The sequence below is a fragment of the Aulostomus chinensis genome, chromosome 16, assembly GCF_037954235.1.
Source record: "Aulostomus chinensis isolate RoL2024-O1b breed Wild chromosome 16, RoL_Achi_v1.0, whole genome shotgun sequence".
NCBI classification, from domain to species: domain Eukaryota; kingdom Metazoa; phylum Chordata; class Actinopteri; order Syngnathiformes; family Aulostomidae; genus Aulostomus; species Aulostomus chinensis.
Window position 1 is genome coordinate 14,721,720 of NC_141335.1, and position 12,849 is coordinate 14,734,568.

A 12,849-nucleotide genomic window follows, 5' to 3' on the forward strand; every position below is an offset into this window, starting at 1 on the left:
GCTACAGAGGGCTTCCATTAACAATGATTATTTCACAAGTCGGTCAATTGGGGCTGCTATTATGGCTTGCTTTTTTACACTGATGGTCTATTTTTCTGCAATAATGCAGCCTTGGCACAGGTATGAGAGGATCAAAATGTTGTTTCTTTTAAGATTATTTTTTACCAAAAGGACAAGGCAGTTGCAGAGAAAATTGCAGCATGTAACCTATCAAGTTTTAAACCAGTGCGTTGCAAGCAGTTGCAAGTTTTGTCTAGTTTAATTGCATATCTTTGGTCTAAACTGGACTTCAGATCAAAATGTCGCCAAATAATGCTTTAAGTACACAAACAGCATCACACAGGTCCGAAACTTGTTATTTGTGAGACGTGTCAGAATTTCAAACAAAGTGCAAAGAAGAAATGTGTTCGTTTGAAGTCATTGTTTAAGGAATGATGTCAAAAAGTTGTGTTTTGATGCTTTTTTCAATGTATTTACTATTAGTAAGTAAGTAAGTAAGCGTGGAAACAAAAGGTAAAAAAAAACGATCTGATATCCACAAAAAAACTAATTTTAGATGATACATGATCTTGTTTTCCTTTGGGTTAGCTGCAGCCATGATGTCACACTACAGTGTTGTTATGACCTTTAGCAAACCTTTAGGACAGTGCCAATTTGTCTTCATTCTGCTGAGTATTTGTTGTTATTTTCAGTGGCTTTTAGTCAATTCAAAGTGTAGACAAAGATCCACCAACTTTCCTGGAAAGAAAGGTCAGTGATTCATCCACCACATCGGCAGGGAAATGGAGCCACTTCGTTTAAAGTTAAGAGCCCAGCTTGAACAGGATTTTGGTGATAGAAACCAATTCCAATATAAGGGAGTAAAAAAAGTAATAATTTTGATAAGTTAAGTTTGTTAAGGGTTGCATGGCGATGGAATTATGGAGTTAAAAATCATGCCAAACACTCACAAACACACAAAACGAGTGGATCTGCAAGACGGAACATTAGTGCCAAAAGCCACGTGACAATTTTTCGTAGCTGTAGAATTGTTTTTTGTACTTGAGGGATTTTTTTTGTACTTGAAACATTTTAGTTTGTACTTGAAGGATATTTTTTTGGGGAATTGAAGAAATATGTTTCTTCCTATGTGTAAAACATGTTGCATTTGTGAATCATTGGGTGTGAGTAAAACATGTTTTGTGTCTTTGTGAGGTTTTGGCATGATTTTAACTCCATATGGAGCCTATCCCAGCAGCTTTCAGGCAAGAGGCGGGGTTCACCCTGGACGGATCACCAGTCTATCGCAGGGTCAACACATATTGACAGACAACTATTCACACTCACAGTCACACCTTCAGTCTATTTAGAGTATCAATCAGCCTAGTACCCAATTTACATGTCTTTGGACTGTGAGAGGAAGCTGGAGTACCAGAGAGAACCCACACAGGCATGGGGAGAACATGCAGACTCCACACAGAAAGATCCTGTGCTCGAGCCGGGGCTCAAACCCGGAACCTTCTTGCTGTGAGGCGACGGTGCTGACCACTGTACCACCGTGCTTAAATTGTCTTGTTTTATCAAAATAAGAAAGTATATTTTTCTCAAGAAGACAGCACGGTGGTGCAGTGGTTACCACTGTCGCCTCACAGCAAGAAGGTTCTGGGTTCAAACCCCGGCTCGAGCATAGGGATCTGTCTGTGTGGAGTCTGCATGTTCTCCCTGTTCCTGCGTGGGTTCTCTCCGAGTACTCCGGCTTCCTCCCTCAGCCCAAAGACATGCTGGACTAGGCTGGTTGGACACTCTAAATTGACCGTAGGTATGAATGTGAGTGTGAATGGTTGTCTGTCTCTATGTGTTGGCCTTGAGATGGACTGGCGACCCATTCAGGCTGAACCCTGAAAGCTGCTGGGATAGGCTCCAGCCCCCCTGTGACCCTTAACAGGATAAGTGGAAGAAAATGGATGGATGGATGGATTTTCTCGAGATAAAGGGTTAATCTATCTTCAAGAAAACAAAAGCAGGTTTCTGAGGATAAATGGGCCTGTTATCATGGGAAAATAAGCTGTGTTACCTTGTGATAACAAGATAATTAGCTTGTCAACTCAAAATACTTAAAATGATTAGAGGTTTTACCTTCATGTTATTTATGCTTTTTCAATCATAGAGCCATTTTACACAGATTTCTCTCGTTTGCGATCATGGTTGGATGCACTTCCATTACCTTTCACTCAGCTGTCAAGGTTGTAGCTACAGGACAGCACTAGCTAATGTAACAGTGAGAACCATGGGTGGTCAAATGGGGACATCTTTACAGCATTTGATCTCACCAACAAGGTAAGAATGGAGCATAAAATCAATATACAGCTACAACCTAATTAATAACCGAAAACAATGCTTAGAGGCATGTAAAGAATGGAGTCGCAGGCCCTTGCAGAGCAGCTTTTTTGAGCAGACATTTTCACATCAGCCAGGATACAGATTAAAATATACCTGAAAAACACCCAACTCAACCCAATGTCAGCTGTCAGCAGAGAAGGGGAACACAGTGTTCCCCTCTCCTTCTATGTGTGTGTGTGTGTTTTTGTCTGTGCACATGCTGCCCACAAGGTCATCAGCCATTCTTATCATCGCTTTCTGTGTGCAAGGTATTAATAGCATGTGTGTTTGTCAGTAACAAGCACAACTAAGAGTGAACCAACATCACTCGGTAACATTAAATGATTCACAGGTCACACTCAAGTCTGAGAATTAAATTCTGCATGGTGGTTATGCAATCTCTCTCAGCTCCAACTGTTTTACTGTGTGAATGTAGTTTTAGGACACCAGTCTTACATGACCATTTCTGGATGTTGGCCTTCCCTTTTCACACACTCTTTCAGACTATCAGCATAAAAGCTCAGTGGATTTTTTTACATGTTGCCTGTAAACGGGGATACAGTTGAATATGGCAGAGAGGATACATTTTCATCAGGAAACGCGACACATTTCTTGAGTCAAAGGTTCAGCAGGGCATGATTACTGCAGTCTAGAGCTGCAACAATCGAGTATTTTTGGAATCGAGTATTCTGTTTCTGTTTATTTCTTCGAGTAATCGAGTACTTTAACGAATTATACTTTTTTGTTTTTAAACAAATAAATCAATTTGTTGGTGTCCAAAACAACCCGTCCGGCATTGCTTGGACGTGTCCGTCAGTCACAACAGTCTGGGTGACACAAACGCGCACCTCATCGGTTTCTCTCTCTCGTTATGATATCATCACGTGAGGTTAATTAAACGAAGCCTCGAGGGAAAGAATTTGTCTCAATCATTGTTTGTACTCGAGGTACTCGAGTTACTCAAGTAATCGTTGCAGCCCTACTGCAGTCTACAGATTTTTTTGGTTTTGTTGCATATTATTTAGGGAATGTGACATCTGTCTTCTGAAAGGTGGATGTAATGTATAAAAACACATCAGTGAATCCTGAAGAAGTCACAAGCAATCTAAAACATGTACCTGCTGTAACCTGAGGTAATTAAGAGAGAGGAAAAATAGAGGAGAGCAGTGGTATAAAGAATTGTCAGCATAATCTGTCATTTAGCTGAATGTAACATGGCTTTTTAATGGGAGAACAAACAGTATAACTCATTCAAGTGGACCTGATTGCTATATATAGCCAGCAATTTATTTAAAGATGATTAGTTTATTGTTCTATGCTATGGCAAAAGCCAATATTCACAATGTCTGTATTCTAGGACCAACATTTGAAAAAACATCTTCGCTGTAGATTTGGTTGTGTTGGTCTCCTCCCTTCTGGAGGTCGGTTGGCTCCAGCTCTGATATTTGCAGAGCTGTCCTGCACACCAACCTTTGTTTCCAGTAAACTCTGAATCTATTAATAGGCAGAGCCTTTGTGTGTGTGTGTGTGTGTGTGTGTGTGTGTGTGTGTGTGTGTGTGTGTGTGTGTGTGTGTGTGAAAGACAGAGGGAGAGTGTTTGTGGAAGTTATTGGACAGACAGAGTTCACACCAGCATTTAAAGTTGGTTTTTCATGGATCAGTGACTTTACCTATGAGCAGTGATGATACAGGATTAGGATTTTCATGACAGAGGTCAGCTGGCAGTAATGTTTGTGTGGATCACAGAGAGGTAAGTGACTCCTAAACACTGTAGCTTTATTTACTCTTGTTGAAGTTTGACCATAAGCAGCATCACTGTGGGTTTAGACACAACCTGGTAGGTGGTTGCCAACTTTAAAGCAAAATTCAGGCCCTCTCTGTCATCTTGTAGTGATCACCTCTATAGATTATTCTGAGTGACTCACATTCATGGGACTTTATAGTGTCTTTCAGCTCACTGTTTATCTCTTTGGCTGCAAATTCTCTCTACTGGTTGACTCTGATGGCTCTCATAGCGTGGTTCGTGGCCGCAGCAGGCAGATATTTTCCAAGAAAATGTTGTAAAAAGCCACTGTACTCAATCTGCTCAGCACCAAACTGCAAAGAGACAGTGAATGCCATTTAGCAGCTAGAGAGCAAGACATTTCCCTCAGAGAAAAAACAGAGATAAAAGGGAGACTATTAGGCTTTTTTGTGTTGTAGCTAATTCTTCCCACAGGGAAAAGGTTGAATATACGGTTATCTTTTTGCAGGAATTGTGAAATGGTCACTTCAGAAAATTCTTTGATCTGTTTGATTCAATAAAATCACAGCTAAATTGCATTATCAATCAGATGGACTCAGTTGAGACAGCTATGAAAATCACTGAGCTGTGTGCATCTCGACATGATGTTATGGACCCATATCAGGAACACAAGTACAAGCATGTAAGTAAGACAAATAAACACAAGTTATCCTGTGAATAAATTAACAATGATGCTTTAAACGTCACCTCAGTGAAATAAATTCAGTTCAATTCTGTTGAACGTCAGGAGCCCTGCAGTGTGTGAGCTGTTTAATCTTGGGAAAGTGGAACTTTTTTCTGGCTCACCAGCTTGGATGCACATTCACCCATTAAACTTACTTTCAAAACAACAAGCAAACAATGTTTAAAGTGCTTGCGTCAAGTGAATTCAGCACTTGTGTAGCACCACTCACATGGCATTGCCCAGTGGTATTTTGTCAATTAATTTTGATATATTTTGCACTAACTTAATTGACCTATTAAAGAAAATTCCTTGACGAAGTGGAGATTAGGACCTGGTATTAGCCAGGACCTCAAAGCAGTATATGAAGCATGGCACAATTTTATCATGATAGCAATATGATATAATACAGTACATATGAGGATACTCGTGATTTACTGAAGGTATCAAAATAGAGAATGTCAAAAGGAAAGCTTCTCTCCCTTGTTTCTCTTAAAAACCAAAGTGCACTCAAACCTCGCCTTTAAAGCGGCTGTTTTAATATGTTCCGCCATGACATTTTATCTTCTGAATGAAATAGTGACAGGCGCGTGGAGGTGATAGAAAGTAACTAGTCATGCAGCAACATCTACAGAGTCAGAGAAGTTTTTTTTAATGTATCGATCATAGATATCTATACAGAATCCTGAAAAAAATTGCCATGTATTGTATTGATTTTATTACCCACTACAGAAGATGCTGTTGCTATCATTGCACATGGACCTATGAGTCTTGGAAACAAAGAATAATTTAACACTGTAGAAATGTTTATTTATGATTAGCACAAAAGTCTAGATGTGCAGAATTGCATTTGACATCTGTTTTCTTTCATGAGAACAACAGTTACAACGGATGATTTACCTTTCTGGTAATCATTTAATTGGAATCCGTTTTCACTCCATTTGCCCGTTCAAAACCAAACCAGCACACCTTGAGTAACAACCACATACTAGCTCACTGTAAATGTGTGTGAGAGTTGAATTATTTTTGTTCAGCCAGGCAGCAGGATGTGTAGCCAGTGTTTTTGTTTAGGCAGACATTTTTAGAATCCCAGAGAGACAAAACAATGCGAACAACGTCACTGGAGTGGAATATGGGATGGGTTGACCTCACACACAAGCACAAAGTAACAATGCAGGCGTATGCACACATGCACACGCACGCACACATCCACACACATACATACTTCTTATGAAGTAGCTGGGCAGAATAACTTTTTTTTAAATGCGTCACTTCAACTTTGCCAATTTGAAACCATTCATCTCAGATGGCATTTACTGGATAATCATGAACATTGCTTTGATTGGAGACAGGAAGACGCTCAGAGACAAACACTGACGTACGCACAAACATATTGTGATACATTTCCTGCTCTGCTCTTTACCTTGCGTGCTCCCTATATTTAGCTCAGTGCAGGGAAACCAAGCAACACAGGCAGGAAACCAAATTGGGAAAGAATAGAAGGAAGTCTACTGGTCATTTAGTCAAACAACTCACTGGGCTCAGTGCTGACTAAATGTGTAGCAGCAGTGAATGGCTCAGAGAGCATTGACGCTCATCTGTTGAAAGGTCCATGACTTGAGGGCTATGCTAGGTTTATTAGCAATTCTGTGGATTCAGCTGGATTTGTTTTGATGTGGATTTAAGTTGATGCGCAAAAAGTGGATCGAGACACAGATGAGGTATGTACGTATGTTGTTCAATTTTCAATATGTTGTTTACTGTGGCAGGTTGTAAAGCGTAGGAGGATCTTTTCATAGCAAGACATGATTTCCAAACAATGCTTTGATATCACCCAGGAATAGATATAAACAGTAATAGTCATTATTAAAGTTATTATAATAATAATTAACTGGGATTTATGATTTAGAAAAATAAACAAAGGTAAATATATTCCATGTGTTACAGTATTTGGTTTATTCAATAGAATGGGTCCAGGTTCTTGTGGGTTAATGCTACTCAATAAGATATGTTATTTTCTATGGCAAGAAATAGCTAGTCACCGAAACTCTTTGATTTTAGTGGCTGCTTCCTGGTACTGCCAAAGCTCCTTCGTCAGTGTGCAGTCCATTTGAGTTGCATGCTTTGATAAAGAGCAGCAGCAGACACGGGCAGCATGTCGTTTGCATAATTATTTCATTGGTTGTCACCTAAGTAACTGCTCAGAATATACCAATGGTAATATGACTCTCTATGAATTTATGAAACCCTTCAAATCACCTGGCTGCTGAAGTTGGTTTGAACCAGAGCTCACTTACTTCTGTGATTAATGAATAATTATAACTTGCTGCTGCTGGATCACCGCTTCCCTCTCTATTTCACTGCAAAGATAGTACATATCATTCTAGAGATAAATGAAATCCTACCTGGTCTAATAAGACCAGAGTAACATTTATCATGAGAAATAATTGTTAACAATTTAATGGAGAAAGTGAAAAGCTACTGACATTATTTAGTTCAAAGTAACTGTTAACAGTCTAGTGTGATAGATACTGCAGGACCCCACAATGTTTGGTAGGGGACCCATATTTAATATTTTAAACTCTCTCAGGTTTTAAACTACTCAGCCACTCCACCTCCACCGGCCTCTAAGGAATGTTGTCCCTTGTGGAAATGACTTCTCACAACACAAACTGAATTTTAGAATAGGGAAAAAGACCATATTGTTAATCCCTGGTGGAAAATCACATTGTTACCCTAAACAGAGGAAGAAATACAGAAGAAATGATTTCTTACCTCCTGTCATTGAAGTCATTTGGACATTTGCTGGGTTTTCCTATGACCACAGAAAATTGTGTCACACACAAATAGCGGTTTAGCGTAGGGGGCATGAAAGCAACAATACTGTAAGGGGTATGTAGTATGGACATAATGCCCCGTGGTTAACAGTTTATTGGACTCGGCCTGCAGGACACTGCCTACTACACTCATCGTAATTTTCCTCCTCTGCAATCTCTTCGTGTTCTCATATGTTGAAATGTAGCAGTCACCATGACAACCTGCTTCAACATGATCAGCTGTATACAAAAGAAATGGCGCCTCAGTAGTGGATGTTTTGGGGTGGGGTGTTCTGACCACTATGGTGAAGTTGCTTAATGGTGTTTAAGCGCATGCTTTTTGTGAGATCATTTTACATTTTATTGTTATTATTTGTTGTATATATTGTGTGTTTTGTTCAAACAAGTAGTGATGACGTAAGACCTCTGCTAGCACCAGCCAGAGGTAGGATTGGTGGCGTAGATTAGAAAACAATACCCACCATCTCATCTGGCGCACACTCAGATGTTGCTGTGAGTGACTACGGACACACCACTGAGCAAAGTTATGAGTTCTTATGATGGAAATCACACATGTTGGATCAGCCAGTTATTTTGATATTTTACTGTGGTTTTTGTGGTTATTTTGAAACCCGTTCTTGGTGGAATTTGTAATTTTGTTTTCCATTGACTGTTCTTACATTTTGTTCTCAATATATTGCAGAATGAATGCAGCAATGGAGATTTTCAAATTTTACATTTTCTTCATTGAGTTGCGTGATTTAAGGGTAACCGCAATTTTTTGGAGCAAAGTATTTAGAGTAAGGACCATGACTTGCATCGGAACAAATGAAAACTCACTTATTTGAAAGATGTTATTTATCTTAGTAACTCTGTACACAGGTGTAAACATGGTGTAAAATACAAATATTTAGTGATTACTGCATAGCCACCAACACACACACACACACACACACACACACATCCTAAAAATCAAATTGTACAGTATATAGGAAAATATTCATGGTATTTTTATTCAGTGACATGACTGATGTAGAATTGCGGTTATGCAGCAGCTTTATACATGTATGCACATTGTCATCAGTGCCAACCTTATGGTCCGATCCTAGATTCAATCCTAAAAAAAAGTGTCCTTAGTTGAATGGCCCATTACTACATCAGTCTTAGCACTCTTTGAGAGTGATGAACAAGAATGCCTTGATAATACAGCTGGAATAGAAACTACACAGGCTTTTCTTTATTTACTGTGTTTTTTTTTGTGCTTTAAAAAGTCCTCGTCAGACTACAAATAGACAGAAAAGTATTTCTATTTACCCTAAGCAAAGTGAAACAGTGTGCTCCAGTCTTTTCTGGGTTGTGCACAATAAAGTGGTCCTTATAAGTGTGGAAGGCTTCAGAAGCCAACACACACTGCAAATGGAAATCTGTTTGTCAGAGGGAGGACATTTTTATTTGAAAAGTGTAAAAGAGTATATTTGTTAATGACACAGTGGCTCTGTTTTTAATGTAAGAGACATTTAGAATAAGTATAACAACTTTTATGTGTATAGGGTGTGTGCAGCAGTAAGTCCCAGACTAGGTCAAAAGGAGCATTGGTTTTCTGTCACTGTGACCTGCTAGCGACACATCACATGTAGCTCACTGTCTCTGACGTGACTTGCCTGATGTCACTTTCTGCAAACACAATAGTCACATTGTCACATAAGCACACACTCAGAACCATTTTCACCAACTGTCAACAGTGCAAAAACAACAAACAAGAAACCTAACATGTGACATGATTATCTGTGGGTCCTTAAGAAGATTTTAGTGTATTTAACGGTAACACATCTCAGTTGTGTCTACAGTATATAAAACTCTTTTTGTATATCAAAATTACATGCATCCACAAAGTGTTTCTAGTCATGTTGGAAGATAGTTCTGTCTACTCTGAAACATACGAACATCTCCCTGAAGGACTGAGAGGAGCTAAATACGTTGATATAGGTTTAACATAAATTTAAAACCCATCCTTAAAGTGTGAATTTATGCAGCGATTTCTATTGTTACACACATAATTTTACTGTTTTATTTCTAAATATCCAAATAGCAAAATCTAAAAAAGATTCTTGTGATTGTAAATAGATTCTAGAATCAAGTCCATGTAGCTGCCTGACACTTCTATCACAGATGAGGCTGGGGGAGGGGCTATTTTGGCACAAATATTCACCCACCAGAGTGGCAAATAGACATTCCAAGTTCTATTCAGAAAACAAATATATGTGTAGTGATTGTCAGCAACGTCTTTATGATTATTAATATTATTATTATTATTATTATTATTACAGTCTTATAATTTTGTTCACTGCACAAATTACAAGTTTTACATCCATAATTATTTACCGAAGCACCAATTCACTAATATGCGTCCTCTGTAGATGAGAAATGAGGTCACATGATCTATTTACTATTGTTACTCACCTAAGGGCTCGAGCCTACTTGTGCCCACAAACTCAGCCAGAAACCTGGGTGTCATGATTGATGACCAGCTGACCTTTAAGGTTCATGTGGCCTCAGTTTCTCGGTCTTGCCATTATGCCCTCTACAACATCAGGAAGATCAGACCCTTCCTGACCCAACAGACCACACAGATTCTGGTTCAGGCTCTTGTCATCTCACGCATTGACTACTGCAACTCTCTTCTGGCAGGCCTCCCTGCATGCTCATTCAAGCCTCTGCAGATGATCCAGAATGCAGCAGCACGTCTGGTCTTCAGCCAGCCCAAAAGGGCACATGTCACCCCGCTGCTGGTTTCTCTTCACTGGCTTCCAGTGGCAGCCAGGATCAAATTCAAGGCACTTGTCTTGGCTTACAAAACAATCACAAGAACGGCTCCAGCCTACCTGGAATCCCTGATCCAGGTCTACTCTCCTTCTCGCCCACTACGCTCTGCATGCGAAAGACGCCTGGTGCTTCCAGCCCAGCGCTGCTCCAAATCCCTAGCCAGACTCTTCTCTTCTGTTGTTCCCAAATGGTGGAACGATCTACCGAACTCTGTGCGTTCTGCTGAGTCCCTTTCTACTTTTAAGAGACAATTGAAGACTCAATTGTTCTGAGAGCACCTTGGCACTGAACCTGACTCTTCTCCTCTTTGGGGTAGAATAAGTCAGAGGGTCCAAGACCGAGCACTTAGTGATTATGTAGCACTAACTGTGTTGTGTGATGTTGTATGTTTGTCCAAAAAAAAAAAAAAAAGAGGGGGGGGGGCGACACTTCTTCTGCCACTAGATGGCAGTACCTGTCACCAAATCACAACTGAAGCAGTTTTGCGCTTCCTATGGGTTTTTCCTTAAGTCTGAATTCTTGCTTGTGTTGTACGTCGCTTTGGACAAAAGTGTCTGCTAAATGAAATTGTAGAAATGTAGAAGGGCTCAAAGACAATACTGAGGTTAAGTGGACATCGTTTCTCTTTTCTTATATAATACATATCTAATTTTATTGCGATTATTACAGCTTGTCAGAAGCTGATGAAACACAGGAGTGAAGATTAACCAGACTGGTCAGGTAATGTACTCATGGATGAGGCAAAACAAGTTGTTGTGAAGACACACACTCATAAATACACAGACAGAGGCCATCTGCTTAAGCTGTTGTGCCAGCTGTCTGAACCCAAGGTCGATGAAACATCTGTCTGCAGCAGTAGACTAAACATCAGTCCAAACCTGCCTTCTCTGCTCTGGATGTCATATTTATTCCTAAACCTCTACCCCCTCAGTGTGTATAATTTGTTTTGTAGCTTCAGTGCTACAACACAGTTGCTTTTTGCCAGAAGATTAAAAAAACAACAACAACAATGTCATGAGATAGCAATTTCTGTCATTGTTGCAGCATGAATGAGTGTGTGCTACATAGATAGCATGTGTGTGATCGTCAGAAGTTTGAAGTAACATTAGCCTCAGACATGTCGTGCAATGTGTACAGATGTGTGAGACAGTAGCAGTGTTACTAATAGTTAAATTGTTAGTAGCATTGCTGTTTTCTTAATTAAAGCAATTTTCAGTTACATTGTTTACTTCCCTAATATTGTGGTTGTTTTCTTGTTTGAATGGAGTTTCAGTGAAACAGTAGACCGCAGAAGGACATAAAGTGCCAGAAATGGAAACTAGGCAAACATATGAAGTCATTATCTTACATACTTAGCCGTCTTTTACCCACCAAATCAGAGGCTAGAAATTGTGCTGGATATATTCTAGCCTACTTTTATGCTGAACAAAGAATAAATAATTACATTTTCTTTCATTTTGATTGCAAGATACTTAGCAAGATGTCCATTTTGCCCTTACCCATTGCTATAAATGGCTGCTTCCAAAAGAAGTACAAATGCTCTACAGTAGAATCTGAGCCTGTTCAACATAGCTCCCAAATGTACCACAAAGTGATTTTCATGAATTCATTTAAAGAGAATTTGGGAGTGTGTGTGTGTGTGTTTGTGTGTGTGTGCCCGTGTGTGTGTGTGTGTGTATGTGTGTGTGTATGTGTGTGTGTGTGTGTATGTGTCTGTGTGTGTGTGTGTATGTGTGTGTGTGTGTGTGTGTGTGTGTGTGTTAGGTCACATGACAAGACCACTGCTGCTCCAGGCTGCTGTGTTTACCAACAAGAGGAGGAGGAGGAGGAAGTCATAGTGTAGTATCTGCTCCACCATGGGAGTTGTTGCAGCCAGTAGCGGCTTGCAGCATCCAGCAGCAGTTGTATTTATCTCAGTTGGGGACTCGTCTTTAGCCTGGATGATTGGCTGGTACCCTGCTGTTTAGAAGGTAAGATTCAATGCTAAATATACACTCTACATTTCGTATTCTATGCATTATTTTGTGTGCAATTTGTAATGGGTAGTTTTCTTCTAGCACAGAGGTTATGATCATCTTGCCTGTTGGAAGAGGGGAAAAAAATCACAACTTTGTTGTTTCGGGATTTTTTTTATTATCTATTACTTCAGTTTGTAAGGTTGTAACTGTTGCGCTGAAACAATGAGTGTGGTAGGAAGTGAATGTCAAAGATAACATTTAACAACACAGATTGCCTGATATTTGAAATAGCAATTGTTCGTGTGTGTGTGTGTGTGTGTGTGTGTGTGTGTGATTGTTGTGTGTGTATGTTGAACACCTTTACATTCATATTCCACTCTCTGAATGTGCATGTATGTGTGTGCACCTACAAGCAGTACTGGTCTATAA

General features: G+C 39.7%; 1 protein-coding gene across 5 annotated transcripts in view; it reads left to right on the forward strand.

Annotated features, from left to right (window-relative positions):
• Window positions 1–3,941: 3,941 nt before the first annotated feature.
• rasgrp3 (RAS guanyl releasing protein 3 (calcium and DAG-regulated)) overlaps window positions 3,942–12,849 on the forward strand; it is a 60,085-nt gene continuing 51,177 nt past the window's right edge. For 2 of the 5 annotated variants that reach the window (XM_086181270.1, XM_086181274.1), the window contains exon 1: window positions 3,942–4,108. The gene's annotated coding sequence lies outside the window, so the exon portion shown is untranslated. Of the gene's footprint in view, window positions 4,109–6,310; window positions 6,545–10,327; window positions 12,433–12,849 lie in introns of those variants that run through there. The other 3 variants (XM_086181273.1, XM_086181271.1, XM_086181272.1) reach the window with 3 other exon arrangements.